Source organism: Macaca thibetana, chromosome 3 (genome assembly GCF_024542745.1).
Source record: "Macaca thibetana thibetana isolate TM-01 chromosome 3, ASM2454274v1, whole genome shotgun sequence".
NCBI classification, from domain to species: Eukaryota; Metazoa; Chordata; class Mammalia; order Primates; family Cercopithecidae; genus Macaca; species Macaca thibetana.
In genome coordinates this window covers 24171892-24185430 of record NC_065580.1, presented here as the reverse complement: position 1 = coordinate 24185430, position 13539 = coordinate 24171892, and the positions used below count along the sequence as shown (strand labels likewise).

General features: G+C 37.9%; 1 protein-coding gene across 8 annotated transcripts in view; it reads left to right on the top strand.

Moving 5' to 3' along the window:
- The window catches only part of CALD1 (caldesmon 1), a 238412-nt gene that overhangs the window by 69388 nt on the left and 155485 nt on the right, over positions 1 to 13539 (top strand). The window lies entirely within an intron of this gene.

Here is a 13539-nt window from a genome sequence, read left to right as displayed (position 1 = left end):
AATATTCTAACGGCAGAGCCAGCTTGTGTTCTAGCCAGGCCAGAAACTTTCAGTAAATGGGCACAGGCCCGAATAGAATCCTAGATCTATGGCACGCCTCTGAATGCTGGGTTTGTCAGATTTCTTAATCCCTGTACACACAAGGCTGGAGATGCCTAAATAAGTCTTTCTATCCCACCCAGTCACATATATTGAACACCCACTCTTTTGTCTGATGAAGCATTATTTCTCTGTCCTTTATGCCAGTTTGTAGACCTTCAGGTGTGGATTTAGAGAATGATATTGAAAACATCAATCTTAGGCTTTCTGGAGTATGTACTCTTGACTAGAGTCCTTCATATGCTTACAGTTCCTAGGGTGCAGATTAGAGTTAATTTACTATATTGTCTGCACTGAAATATTTTAAAACACATTTTCAACAATATAACATTGGTGACAATGCTGAGCTAACTCTTTTAGGCGATGAGGGGCTCATTGCCAAGGGATAAAAAAGTAGTTGAATGTTTTAGGATGAAAATAAACTAATGTTAAGAAAATAGTACAACCAGGGGAAAGACTATCTCATAGAAAATCTATATTTACTAAGGAAAGAGTATGGAGGCTAGAATCCATGAGGATTTTATATTCCTCCCAGCACCCTACTTTTAAGCTGAAATTATCAATAAAAGTTCATGAGAGACATTGTGGTATGATACCGGGGACACAGGTAGTATACCTACTACAGTCTTGCTCATGGGCTCTTGCTAATGAATCATGGTTTTAAATTCTTTTAAATTTTTATGGTTTTAAAATTCTTTTTAATGTAGTATTTTGGGCAGCTGAAGCTGACGGGTCAGAATTGATGCATAAGAGAGATCTTCATTGTAATACAAAAGGCACTGGGTCTGTCCTATCTGTGAGAACTTAGATAAAAGATTGAACCCTTTGAGCTTGCATTTCCTCATCCATTAAAAAATAGGGGTGAGGGGTGGGAGTTATAAGAACTAAATGAAATAATATAAATAATTTAGCCACTGCCTGTTGAGGCTGGATAAATATCAGTTCCCTCCTCTTATAGCCACAAAGTTTTAACCAAGCTGATATGTTACATTCTGCTCATGTCTTTTCCAGGAGAACTCCATCTAGAACAAAATATACATCAACAAGGTATAATTGTGTATGTTTTTACTGTCAGTTTTAGTCACATCTGTCATTTTTTATTTTCCAACATGAAAAGAGAGGTTTAGGGTAGTCACATTGGAAAACAAAGAAAATAAGATTAAAATTCCCTCAAATCAACTTTGGAGCCCTAAAATATTAATGCCTTGACAGCTTACTCACAATCACAAAAGGCTGTGAGCCAACATTCGGCTTTGCATTGCAGAGGTGATGAGAACATATTTTCATTGCTAGAAAAAAAGTAAGCTATACAGACAGAAATGGGACATGGGAGCCAAATTCCACAAGAACACCCTCGAGTTTAAGGGTTTTCCCCCCATCTTTTGACAATATTTAGAAAACCAAAGACTATAAACTTTTAAAAGGAATCTTGGATGACTTACAGAAATGGTAAGGTCACCAAAACACTTTGTAGATATTGAATTTTTATAAAAGTATTTAAATTGATTAATATTATTCTCAGAGGTAGCATAAACTTAAGGATCATAAATGCTTACTAAAAGTGAACATATGGGGACTAGCTGCCAATTGCTGTCTAATCAACCCAATTGGTCCAATCCTGCACTTTCAGTGAATTGACTTAAATCCTACTCATATGAAATAAATCAGTGGTCGGAGATAGCAAATCTGCCAATAGGTTACTCTCAGCTGTCTTAATTAGTGTTTCCTACATTTTTCCAGTTTCTGGTACACCTTTGAACTGCCAGATTACACCCGATGGAGGATCTATTTGCCCTTTATTTAGTTATAATTTATGTATAAGAATATGTATACTGAGCTCACCATTAATAGGGTACATGCATGCTGTTTTTCAAATAGTCAATATCCTCCTGCCCTGCACCCTGGGACAAGAGTGCGCCCTGTGTGATGGCTCCCTGAGGAGAGAGCTACAACAACCATTGAACTGGCCATCAGAGGATCAAACCGTTACTTTATCTTTAGGGTTCCTCCCATGATAGCTGAAGATCTTCTCTTTTTCTGCCACAACACGACCACACCAGTGTGGGCCAATTTTTGAAATGGCAGCAGTTTCATAAAACCCAAAGTTTACCTGTGAGGCTTGGTCAAGCCTTCATTCTGTGCTCAACCTTTGCATTCTCATTCTGAGAACGCTTCCCATCCTCTTTTAGCTGACCATGCAGCAGCTAGGTGTGTGGGAGTTAGCCTCTTGGCAACTCCTGGGCCACGGAGGAATGGCCAACCACCCAAGTTGCCTACAGATTTTCCCAAGCACATGTCTATCAACATGTGCTGTCAGCCAGGCAGATTGTTTCATTGGTCTTGGATGCTTTTCCATTCACTCTGTACTGATTGAAAATTAATCCATAATTCAAGGTTCAGCTCATATACCTCCACCTCCTTATTGCCCCAGTGAGAATAAATGGTTCTCCTCTTGGGTTCCCACAGCACAAACCTCTGTGTATTATATCTGACCAATAGGGTTTACTACTGTCATCTCCCTACTTCATTAAAAGGCAGGAACGATTTTTATTGATCCTTGTATATCCTGCCCTCAATTCTAATGCCAAGCACAGCATCAGACAGAAAGCAGAGGCTCAACAAATGCTGAATTGGACTGAATTCAATTAATTGAAGAAAGGATTGTTTACTGACACTGTACTAATACTTCTAATATTATCCTGCCTCGCTGGGGAATCTTCACTGGGGGCAGAGGTCTGGAGTACAATCAGAATCAACTGGACAGTTTTCCAAACTATACAGGCTAATGTTAGCAGATTGTGTTAAAAAGCTATTCAGGATACTCTGAAATTATCCCTGCTCGCATCTCACCAATCCTTATGCTAGTAGAGAACCTTCAAAGAAGGCTCCCTGTCCAGAATACATCATTCAGAATCTTCTGTTTAGCTTTCTTCATTTTAATGAAAGCCTCCTAAAACTAGTCCTGGATGTGTTTTCATCACACTTGAAGTTTAATTAACTGATAACTCAGGCACAATGGAAATTCTTAGATGCTCTTAAATTACATTTAAACAAAACCATTTACAAGTGATCTAGTAAAAATCTGTTTCTTTAATGGGCTATTTTTAATGCTTCCTAAACAAGTTATTGTAGGTGGGCCAATTTTCCCTCTTTACTTGTTACTTAGAAGTCCATCTGGACATGTTCTATCCCGATCTTGTTCTCTCACCCCACTGGCTACAGAATAGTGCGTTTTTGTTTGAAAGGGTCAAAACATTAAGAATCTGACATCCAAAATATGTGCTATTTTTTTTTCTGGAGTCAAAACCCCTAAAGTATAAATCCTTTTTAAATGAAGAAAGCAGTGCCAAAAGAAATGAAACATTTTTGGTCCCTCTCCAAAACAGAGAGATAGCACTGAAACAGGAAGTGGATGATTTAAATATCCACTCGGCATCTTGGCAACATTTATGTTTAAGAGACTTAAGGTTAAAAGGTTTTTGTCTGGCCTGGGAACACTCTATCTTCCCTAGGGTTTGGAGGTTTGGGGAAAACTTTTAAAAACTTATCAAGTATTTGCAATTAGCCATTTTTTGGAGACCAATTTGTTACTGGGAATGTCACAGGAAACGTTCCCTATATGCTGCATGCTACCATTACTCTCCTACTTCTTTTTTTTTTTTTTTTTTTTTTCCCGAGACGGAGTCTCGCTCTGTCGCCCAGGCTGGAGTGCAGTGGCCGGATCTCAGCTCATTGCAAGCTCCGCCTCCTGGGTTTACGCCATTCTCCTGCCTCAGCCTCCCGAGTAGCTGGGACTACAGGCGCCTGCCACCTCGCCCGGCTAGTTTTTTACTTCTTATGTTAACCTCTTTAGCCACCTAGTTTCATGTGGTAGAAAGTTATTGTTTTATTTTCTATAAAGAAAGAAGAATGCGGTTCCAGTTCTTGTAACTACTTCTCCCAAAGTTGGAGCTACACAGAATGACTGAATAAGCAGAATGCAAAACTGGGGTTCAATTGATTTTGTGTGTGCTGTTTCCGAGGACCAGTTAGTGGCCCCATTCTTATAGCTAGAAATCGACAGTACTGGGAGGGTTTACACAAGGAAGTCAGGCCTTCTCCTACTTTCCACCTTTCAGAGATGAGAAACCACTATTATCTATTTATCAGCACAACACTGGAAAAAAAAATAAGCTCAAGGTTTTTGGTCTAAAAGACTGGAATAATGGTGTTGTCATTTACCAAACCTAGGAAGAACATAGAAGGAGGAGCTATGGGAGTGCAAATCAGTAGTTCAGCTTTGAACATTTTATATTTGACATGACAAAAAATTAGGCATTTGATTGGAATTGTTAAATAAGCAGTTGGATAAACAAGTCTGGGGTTCAGGGAAGAGGTCCTGAATATATTTATTTGGGAGTCATGCATTTGCATGGTATTCAATGCCAACAGACAAGATGAGACCAAGCCAGTGAGTTATTAGATAGAGGAGCGCAGTCCCAGGATAATTTTTAGGGTCTTCCAACATTTAAAGATCAGAGTAAAGACCAGAAACCAGCAGAGGAGACCGAGAAGAGTGGCCAATGAGGCAGAAAGAGAACCAGAAGGGTGAGGTGTGCTAGAAGCCAAATGAAGAAAGGACTTCCAAAAGAAGGAAGTGATCATCTGTGTCAAATGCTCATATATTAAGATGAGAATTGAGAACTGATCATTAGCTTTGGCAATGTAGAAATATTGATGATCTTGAAAAACGTCAAGGATGGTAGAGAAAAAGCCTGATTGGCATGGGTTCAAGAGAAGATGGGAGGAAAAGAACTCGGAGCAGTGAATAGAGACAAGATTTTCAGAATTTTTGTTGAAAGAGGGGCAGAGGATTGGAACAGTAGCTGGAGAGTTGTGTGGGTTTTAATGAATATTTCTTTTTTTCTCTTAGCTTAAGATGAGATATATTTTGACATGCTTGTATGATGATGAGAATAATCTAGTAGACAGAGATCACTGATGATGCATAAGAGAGGTGACAATTGCTACAGCAATGTCCTTGGGTAGATAAAGAGAGCATGAAATCTAGAGCTAAGTGGAAGGGTTGACCTTCAGTAGGAGCATGGACAAATCAGGCATCATTGCAGGAGTAGACAAACTATCTGGATTCAGCTATAGTAGATTGGAAAATAGGATGGTAGAAGCCTGTGATGCTCTTATCGGATTGCCTCCATTTTCTCAGTGAAATAAGGAAGCAAATTCTTCAACTAAGACGAAATTAAGGAAGCAGGAGGTTTGGGAGACTTTAAGGCAACAGAGGATGCTTGGACTTGGGCAACAGCAGACTTGCCAGGTAGCACTAAGGACCCAGTTAACATTACTGGTAACAAATTTTAAGTAAAAGCAGTTAGCTTAGCTGAGTGTTTTCCTCCAGCTGGATTTAGCTGCCTGCCTGCTTGCTACATGGAGAGCAGTGTTTAGAGTGATGAATCAGGGGATGTCAGCTGGTAAAGGAGGGTGGGTGGCTGAGGCATGTGGGAAGACACGATCATTGGAGGAGAGAAGCCCAAGGAACTAAGAGACCAGGGAATTAGAATGATCACAGACAAGAATATTGAAATCACTGAGAATTATGGCAGAAGTAGCATTGGAAAGACTTAAAACCAGCTAACATCTAGAAATGAAGGAAAGTAATGCAGGGATCAGAAAATGACTGCAACAAGGAGGGGTAGAGGATAATATTTTCAGGAAGGAAAATAGCTGTGGAGCAAGGAGATCATTGAGTCTACTTCCAGGCTCTGTGATACAAAGGGTATGGAAGCTGTCAGAAGAGCTATAAATCATGAGAGGAAGTATAAAGCATGAAGTTGCAGGGAACATTCAAAGAAGAGTTTGAGATACAGGGTCTTGGCTAATGACTTATTTGGAGTTACAGAGAAATCAGAAAGGGGAATGACATTGGATCAGAGCAGGAGATGCATAGAGCCAGTTGGCTGTTGGAGTAGGGGTTCCACAAGGATCTGGAAGTCCTGGGGGTCTTGCAGAATGTAAGGCATCATGCAGTCAGTCCCAGTGGTCTGTCATGAAGAGTGTAGTGGTGAGACTGGGACTGCTGTGGAGGGATTTCCTTTCAGCAACACACAGAATTCTGGGGCTCCCTTTCCCTTCCTACTGAGGTTGATTGGAGGCTTGGGAAGGAGTTGGTTACTAAGAGTACACAAAGCCCTGGGAACCACCTTAACTCCTCTAACCCTACAGAAGATGCTATTTGTTCCACACCTTGTTTAATGCTTCAGTACAGCTGGTCCATAAGTCTTTGCTGTATCCAGAAGAAGGTCAGATAAAGAGTGAAGGCACACCCCCGTTGGAAAAAAAGCAACAGTCTCTCTGTGATTGTTGATTCACTATTTGCCTGTTGACTCCTGGAATTAACACTCAACAGAGTCAAGAAACCTGGGTATTGGTCTTGACTGAGTGTCCTTGGATAAATGCCTCCCCCAATTTGGTTTTGAATGTCTTCCTCTGTAAAATAAGGGAGCTGGATCACATGACATGTATGTTCCCTTTAAGCCCTGAATCTGAGTCTTTAACTGTGGCTTCCTAGCTTTTGGGTTTGGCCTACATTAGCCCCTGGTTCCTACCCTTTATTCTCAGTTTTGCCATGGTCTAGCTTTTCATTTCTTATGTCAGGAGCATGGACCAGCCACAGTACTTTTGACTAGGTTGCTTGCTGTCCCTTAGGTGACTGTGTCTTCATCATGTCCAGACAAGTGATGCCAAGGATTGCTGCAACTCTAGCTTGCCTTTGGGGATGAAGTGGGTTAGAACCCAACACACAATAATATGGTTGGAATTTAGGCTGTGCATACTGTCTGAGAAGCAACTATCACATTGCTTGTATGTCTATGGCACAAAGAACAAGAAGAGATGAAAGGAGAACATATACTCCATGTTGTCTCTCCAGCTGGTCCTTAAGTTATAGAATTTCTGCCTCTTTTTTCCCCAGTGCTAGTGGGACTTCCCAGTCCCAGTTCCTCCTGGAGAAGTTTCCTGTCATTGTTCCTGGATAAGGAACACTCTGCTTGGGGTTTTAGTACATGTCACTCTTGCTTTGTGAATATTAACTAAACATGGTTTTGGCTGTATAACACTGATGCACTGTAATGATATCATTCACCTATCTGAAGTCTTACTGTTTAGAGGGGTGACCCTCTAAACCATTTCTTGTGGTTTTTAAGGTTGAAGGAATGTTTAACTGAGCCTATGAGGTCCTATATTAAATTTTACCTATCTTCCAGAAGCTAGCAAGGCCTAGGATTTTTACTAAACTAAAAAATGCAATGAATTGGTAGAACTGAGAAATTTGGTGTTTGAACCAAATGCATGAAGAAAATGAAAATAGAGACAGAATACTTACCATCATTTACAAATATATAATATTCTCAAAAGAACCAATTATCAAATAAAACATTTTAAGATATCTATCCTTTGAAAAACAAAGCCTATTAATTTTTTTAAAAAACTACCCTTGAACTGGCATATATTCCCTTTGTAAAATATCAATTCCTTAAGAATCCTTCTTTTAAAATAACAATTGTGATAACCAGGGTCATTCACTTGTGAACTTGTCTTGCCTTCTCTTAACTAGATCCAGAACATTTGTTTTGCTCAGTGCTGTCCTGCTTTCCCTCAGCCTAGCTAAAGTTCTACTAATTTAGTTCAGTTGTATAACTTCCTTCTAGTGGGAGTCGTCTCCAGCTTTAAAATTTTATTTTTCTGGAATCATGCAAGAGTTTATTATGCACAAGTATGGACTATAGGCTTTAAAAATAGAGCCAAATTTTACATGCAATCGCAGTTTATCTCAGTGTCTAATTATATAATGTGATGCTGCAAATCAATAGACGTGTCCTTAGCACTGCATCAGGTAAGGATGAGGAACACAGGGGCCATGTCGATCCAAGAGCTTTACAGTTTGTCTACTGGCAGCCATTTATTGAAGGAAATTGCTAGAGTTCTTGGATTTTCCACTTATTAATTTTTGCATGCTGGAAAAGGTGAGAATTTGACTAGTTCCATTTAGTTTGCAATTTAAAAGCTACCCCAAAATATTTGAAAGAGCTTATGACATCATTCTTAGATCATGTGTACATGCTCAGAAACCAAACCTATTCCTGAATAGCCCCTTTCTCTTCAGTCAATTTAAGCAATCAGTAGACTGTTTTGTATATGCAACATTAATTCATTTGGAAGATTTATGCTTATGTTGTTGCGCTGACTGAGCTGGTCAGAGGATTTTAGAAGTTTCCAGACGAATGGGTAAAATGTAGGGAGTAAGCACACTTTGAAGTGAACTGTGCAGTCATAGGGTCATTGTATTCAGCCAGACACTGGAGAAGACATTTCCACTGTTTCCCATACTAGTTACATTTCATTGACAATCCCATGGCTTCAATAGGTGAGACTCTACTGTGTCAGAAGGTACAACAATGAGTTTCAGTCTCCTTGAACTTCTCTTGTGGCACCTGTTTCCTCCTTGGCTTTATTAAAAAGTTATGTCTTCTGTTTTTGGAAAAGTAGCTGTCAGAGGATTAGAGACAATTCGTTGAATTGGATTATTTGTTGTCACAAATTTTATAATAGTATTGTAGATCACAGACCAATGGAGAGCTGTTCACATTTGCTAGGATGTTATTACTACTTTGGTTTTATTTTTATTTAAATTTTTTATCTCTACTATTCTCCTTTATGGTCAAAACTATAAAGAGTGCATCTTTGGAGGAATGCAAGGTAGGTAAGCTTGCTAAGAGCTTCCTCAAGACTACTTTAAAAGAAGACTTATATTTAACAAACAGAATCTCAACATATGGACATAGACCCTCTTGAGCTGGTTAGAAAGGACTTTTTTCTTTATTTGCTCTTTTTGACCACTGACATTTATTTTAAATTTTTTCTTTTTAAAACATTTTTATTCTGAAATAAAGTAAAAGATTAACAGGAAATTACAAAATAGTACAGAAAGTTCCCAAGTACCCTTCACCCAGTTTTCCCCAGTAGTAACATCTTGCATAACTACAGTACAATACCAAAACCCAAGAAATTGACATTCGTGTGATTCACAACGTTATTCAGATAAGAAGGTCTTTTTTTAAAACAAGAAATAATTCATTACAACCACAGGCTTCCTCTAAAAACTGTCCCTTTGACTGAAAAATGCCTGATTGTTTGTTGTTTATTCAGTACTTCTCCACATTTTGCAGAGGCAAACAAAATCATTTTTATAAATCCCAACCTATGAAGAACAGAACAGAGTCATTGTTCTGTTTTTCAAAGTATACAAAAGCTAAATGAGAAAAAAATCATCTGGGAAGGCAGAAATCCATTGGTGCAAAGTTTTTAGAAAGCTAAGTGAAGTAGTAATTATCTTACTCATTCCATTATTGAAGAATTCTTCAAAATTTTATTCATTTACAATAAAATTTCAATAAATTCAATTCCATTCTATTACAATAAAATTTTATTTACTTACAATAACATTTTCCCATATATTTCTGAAAAGTCACAGTTTTGTGGCAACAAGATTAGAATTTTCAAACAATACTTTTTGTCACACTTATCTTCAACCCATTTTGTTATAACCTCATCTGTAATAAACCCAAAAGAGTTTACTCTTTTTCTTTATTTCTTAGTTAACTGTTTTTGAGTTTTATATACACAGAGAACATTCCTTGAAGAAAGAGGCAAGGTATACATACACACAGTTTGGTTGCTATTTTTTTCTTACAATGTATTTATACTGTTCTCAATTTAAAGACCAAATAATCTCAGGAAAATACAGTATTTTACTTTTTAAGGTTCATATTTTATGAGTAATAAATTTAGTTTTGAGGGATACGATGGAAAACCATAAATATGAAAGCACTCTCTTAAGGTCAACATTAAATCTGATAATATGTAGAATAGATTTAAGACTATTTTGAAGTTTCAACTAGAGTTTCACCCAGTGTGCTTTCTTCTTAGGTTTTAATGCTGGTTTACCAAAGGAAAAGTAAATTGCTTTCTGGTAACAAATTATTGCAGAAGATCTTCTACTTAAAGCACAGATGCATTTTTTTTTTTCATTTACTTCTCTGTTTTTGAAGGGTTCGATGTTTATTTGGGGGAGGTTTATGTCAATTATTTAATCAGAAGCAGGCCCCAGAGTTTGCCAGTGATATTTTGGAATGTAGGGTGTACTTCAAAGAAAGGTTCCATGTCTCTTGACCCAGATGAAGCCAATTTTTCATAGTGAAGAGCAAGGTAATTAGATTTTCTTTTTCAGAGCAACAATTATTTTTAGACTGAATTTGATGGGTCATATTTCTCTGCTCAGTAAATCTTGAATTATCACTCCACACTGGAAAATGTAACTCAATGACCCACCATTGCGCCAGAGCTTCTGTGGGCAGCCGAGCTCCAAGAGGCAGCTGGACATGATGTGAATTTGGTGTCTATGACAAACTCCAAGATGGCAACCGAGCAGTAAACCAGTGGCAGTAGTTCATATGCCAACATTTTTGTTTATTTGTAATGGAAAACTTTAGGAGGAAAACACAGGAGACTGGGTGCCAGGGGTGTGAGGTAGAGATTTCAATCCTGTTCAGTCACTTGGGAAAATCCAAACTGACCACACTAAACCGTTTAGATCCAAAATCCCAGACTAATTTCCTCTCCTCTTTCCCCTGTGAGTGCTTCTGATTTCACACACGGCAAGAGCAACTGAGAACAGGGAGCCTGACTAGATGAATTAGGAACCCTCGGGGAGGCCAAAGAGCAAGAACAAAAGGCCTGGAGTTGTAGAACATGCTAGAACATGAATGACAGTCTCTAGGGAATTAAGAAGCATTCTCCACTCTATTCCACGGCCTTTTGCTGACTTAACTCCTAGTCTTCCTTCACGTCTCAGCTTAGGATACCACTTCTCAAGGAAAGCTTAACAGACTCAAGTTTGACTTATTACCTTTCTCTATGCCCTGACAATTATTGATACCCTCTCCAGAGCAGGGTTATCACACTGCATTGTAATATTTAATATTGACATCCCTACTGGACTGCAAGCCTAATTGAACTGGGGCCATACCACTCATGTTTACAATTGTATGCTTTTTGCTTAGCACTGTGTCTAGCACACAGGAAATGCTTAATATGTATGTGTTGTTTATGTCAGCCATGCCCTTAATGTTTGGGATGCTCCAGATGGCTTAATAAAGTGTTTAAGTGTCTTTACAACCTCAGCCCAGTCCCATGGTATTGAAATAATCTCTACCAAGCTTTGGAAAATTCAATCAGCATCTAAGAAGCGCTTGTAAAAAGCATTTTAGTACCCAATGATGACTACACATAAACCCTCTAGATCCCGAGCCAGATGTGATGGCACCTGCCTATGGTCCCAGCTACTTGGGAGGCTGAGGCAGGAGGATTGCTTGAGTCTAGAAGTTTAAAGCTGTAGTGAGCTATGGTTTTACCACTGCACTCCATCCTAGGCAACATAGTGACATCCCATCTCAAAACAAAACAAACAAACAAACAAACAAAAAACCCTGGTTTTAAGAAAACAATGAAGATAACCATGAAAATACACACTAGCCTATAAATGTATATGCTAAAAGAGAATGGAAACTGAAACAATGGATCTAATGAAAATCAGGTATGGTTTTGAAATTTTGTTAATGTTCTTCTTTTTTCACCAGTCTATTCACTTCAGTTTGATTTTCATGGAAATTCAGATCTAAGAGAGAATTTTGAGTTCTTGTCTACACAGATGGTAACCAGAAACTTCTAAGACATATTCTCAGTGTAATTTTCAGCCCGTAATGATGAGGGTGGTCTGTCTACATTGTAAGAGGATTAAACTGACAGATTTGTGATCTTGTATGTATAGATGGACAATGACCTAAAAGCTATGCTTAAAATTGCCCCTGGAGCCATTTTACTCCTGAATCTGTTGGTTTCTGTGGTAAAATATTCAGTTCTATGTTGTCAAAAAGGTGAACAATAAAATCTAGGAGAAATCTGTCATGGGTAGAAGTGGGTGGAACACATTTAATCCACCAGATAAAATGCTTCCGGTCTAAAGGCTGCTGAAAGATACTTGAAAGTCTAGATGTTGGGTGATCTTCTCCAGATAGCATTGTAAGATACACAAAATATTTGAAGTCAAGTCATATTACCAGGAGAAAAATCATTTTCACTGTTCCTGGAAGAAGTCTTTCTGTCTACACTTTACCCACTACGAATGTCGAGACGTTCTGAAGGACTATCTTGCACCTTTAGTAATGAATGTCATTTAAAAATTAATCTCTTTTAAAATGAGATTTTCCATAAATGCTAGATGTCCATCATTGCCCAGTTTCAAAGGAAAAATCTACGTGATACTCTGACATATTGGTCAAATATTTTATTCTGGGGGATACGGTGGGTAGCAAGGGGTGGTCGTGGACTGTAGGGAGTGTTGACTTCAAAATATATATTAGCATTTCCATTATTTTAAAAGACTTTTAAAAGACTAACAATATAACATATGGACAAAGGGATACATTCCTTAGAAAAATTTTAATGGTAACATGAAACCACAGTAAGCAGTGAAGGAGAGGAGAAGAGAAAAAAGATGTAAACTATTTACTTCCCCTTAGAGGCTAGAATGCAGTTGTTTTCTGTTAAACTTAGAATATGTTTATGCGTAACTGACTCAATTATAAAATGAAAGCTAAGCAACTGTTGGAATTTGTGATTACACCATGTAAATGTTACATACCTTGGCAATGTAAAATAATAGTAACATAATTTTTTAAATACAGAAGAGACTGTAAGAAAAAAAAATAAGTGTGCAAATTTCCCTATGCTTTATAACAGGGATTCAGATAATATCTAGTGGTAATATCTGTAGTTAAAACAACAACAAGCCCAGCCTTTTAGTTTTTTTTCATAATTTTAACTTTTAAAAACCCATATCTCATTATAAAGAAACATTTATCTAGTTCATCAACTTCTATCATTGAAGCTGTTTCTCTTTGTTAAATTATTGTAAGTAATATTTCTAAATATTAGACTACATTTATAAAACTATTTCTACCTATCCATCTATCTATTCTTATATTTTTAGAGATATCCAGAATTTTGTTCACCAAATGTTAACAATTTATTTCTGAGTGCTAGATATAGGTGATTTGTTAAAAATGTTCTTTATACTTTTTTATGTTTAACTTTTTAAAAGAGTCAATGACATTTTTAAAAAATTATTATTATTATTTTTTGAGACGGAGTCTCACTCTGTCACCCAGGCTGGAGTGCAACAGCGCAATCTCAGCTCACTGCAACCTCTGCCTCCCAGGTTCAAGTGATTCTCCTGCCTCAGCCTCCTGAGTAGCTGGGATTACAGGTGTGCACCACCACGCCTGGCTAATTTTTGTATTTTTAGTAGAGATGGGGTTTCACCATGTT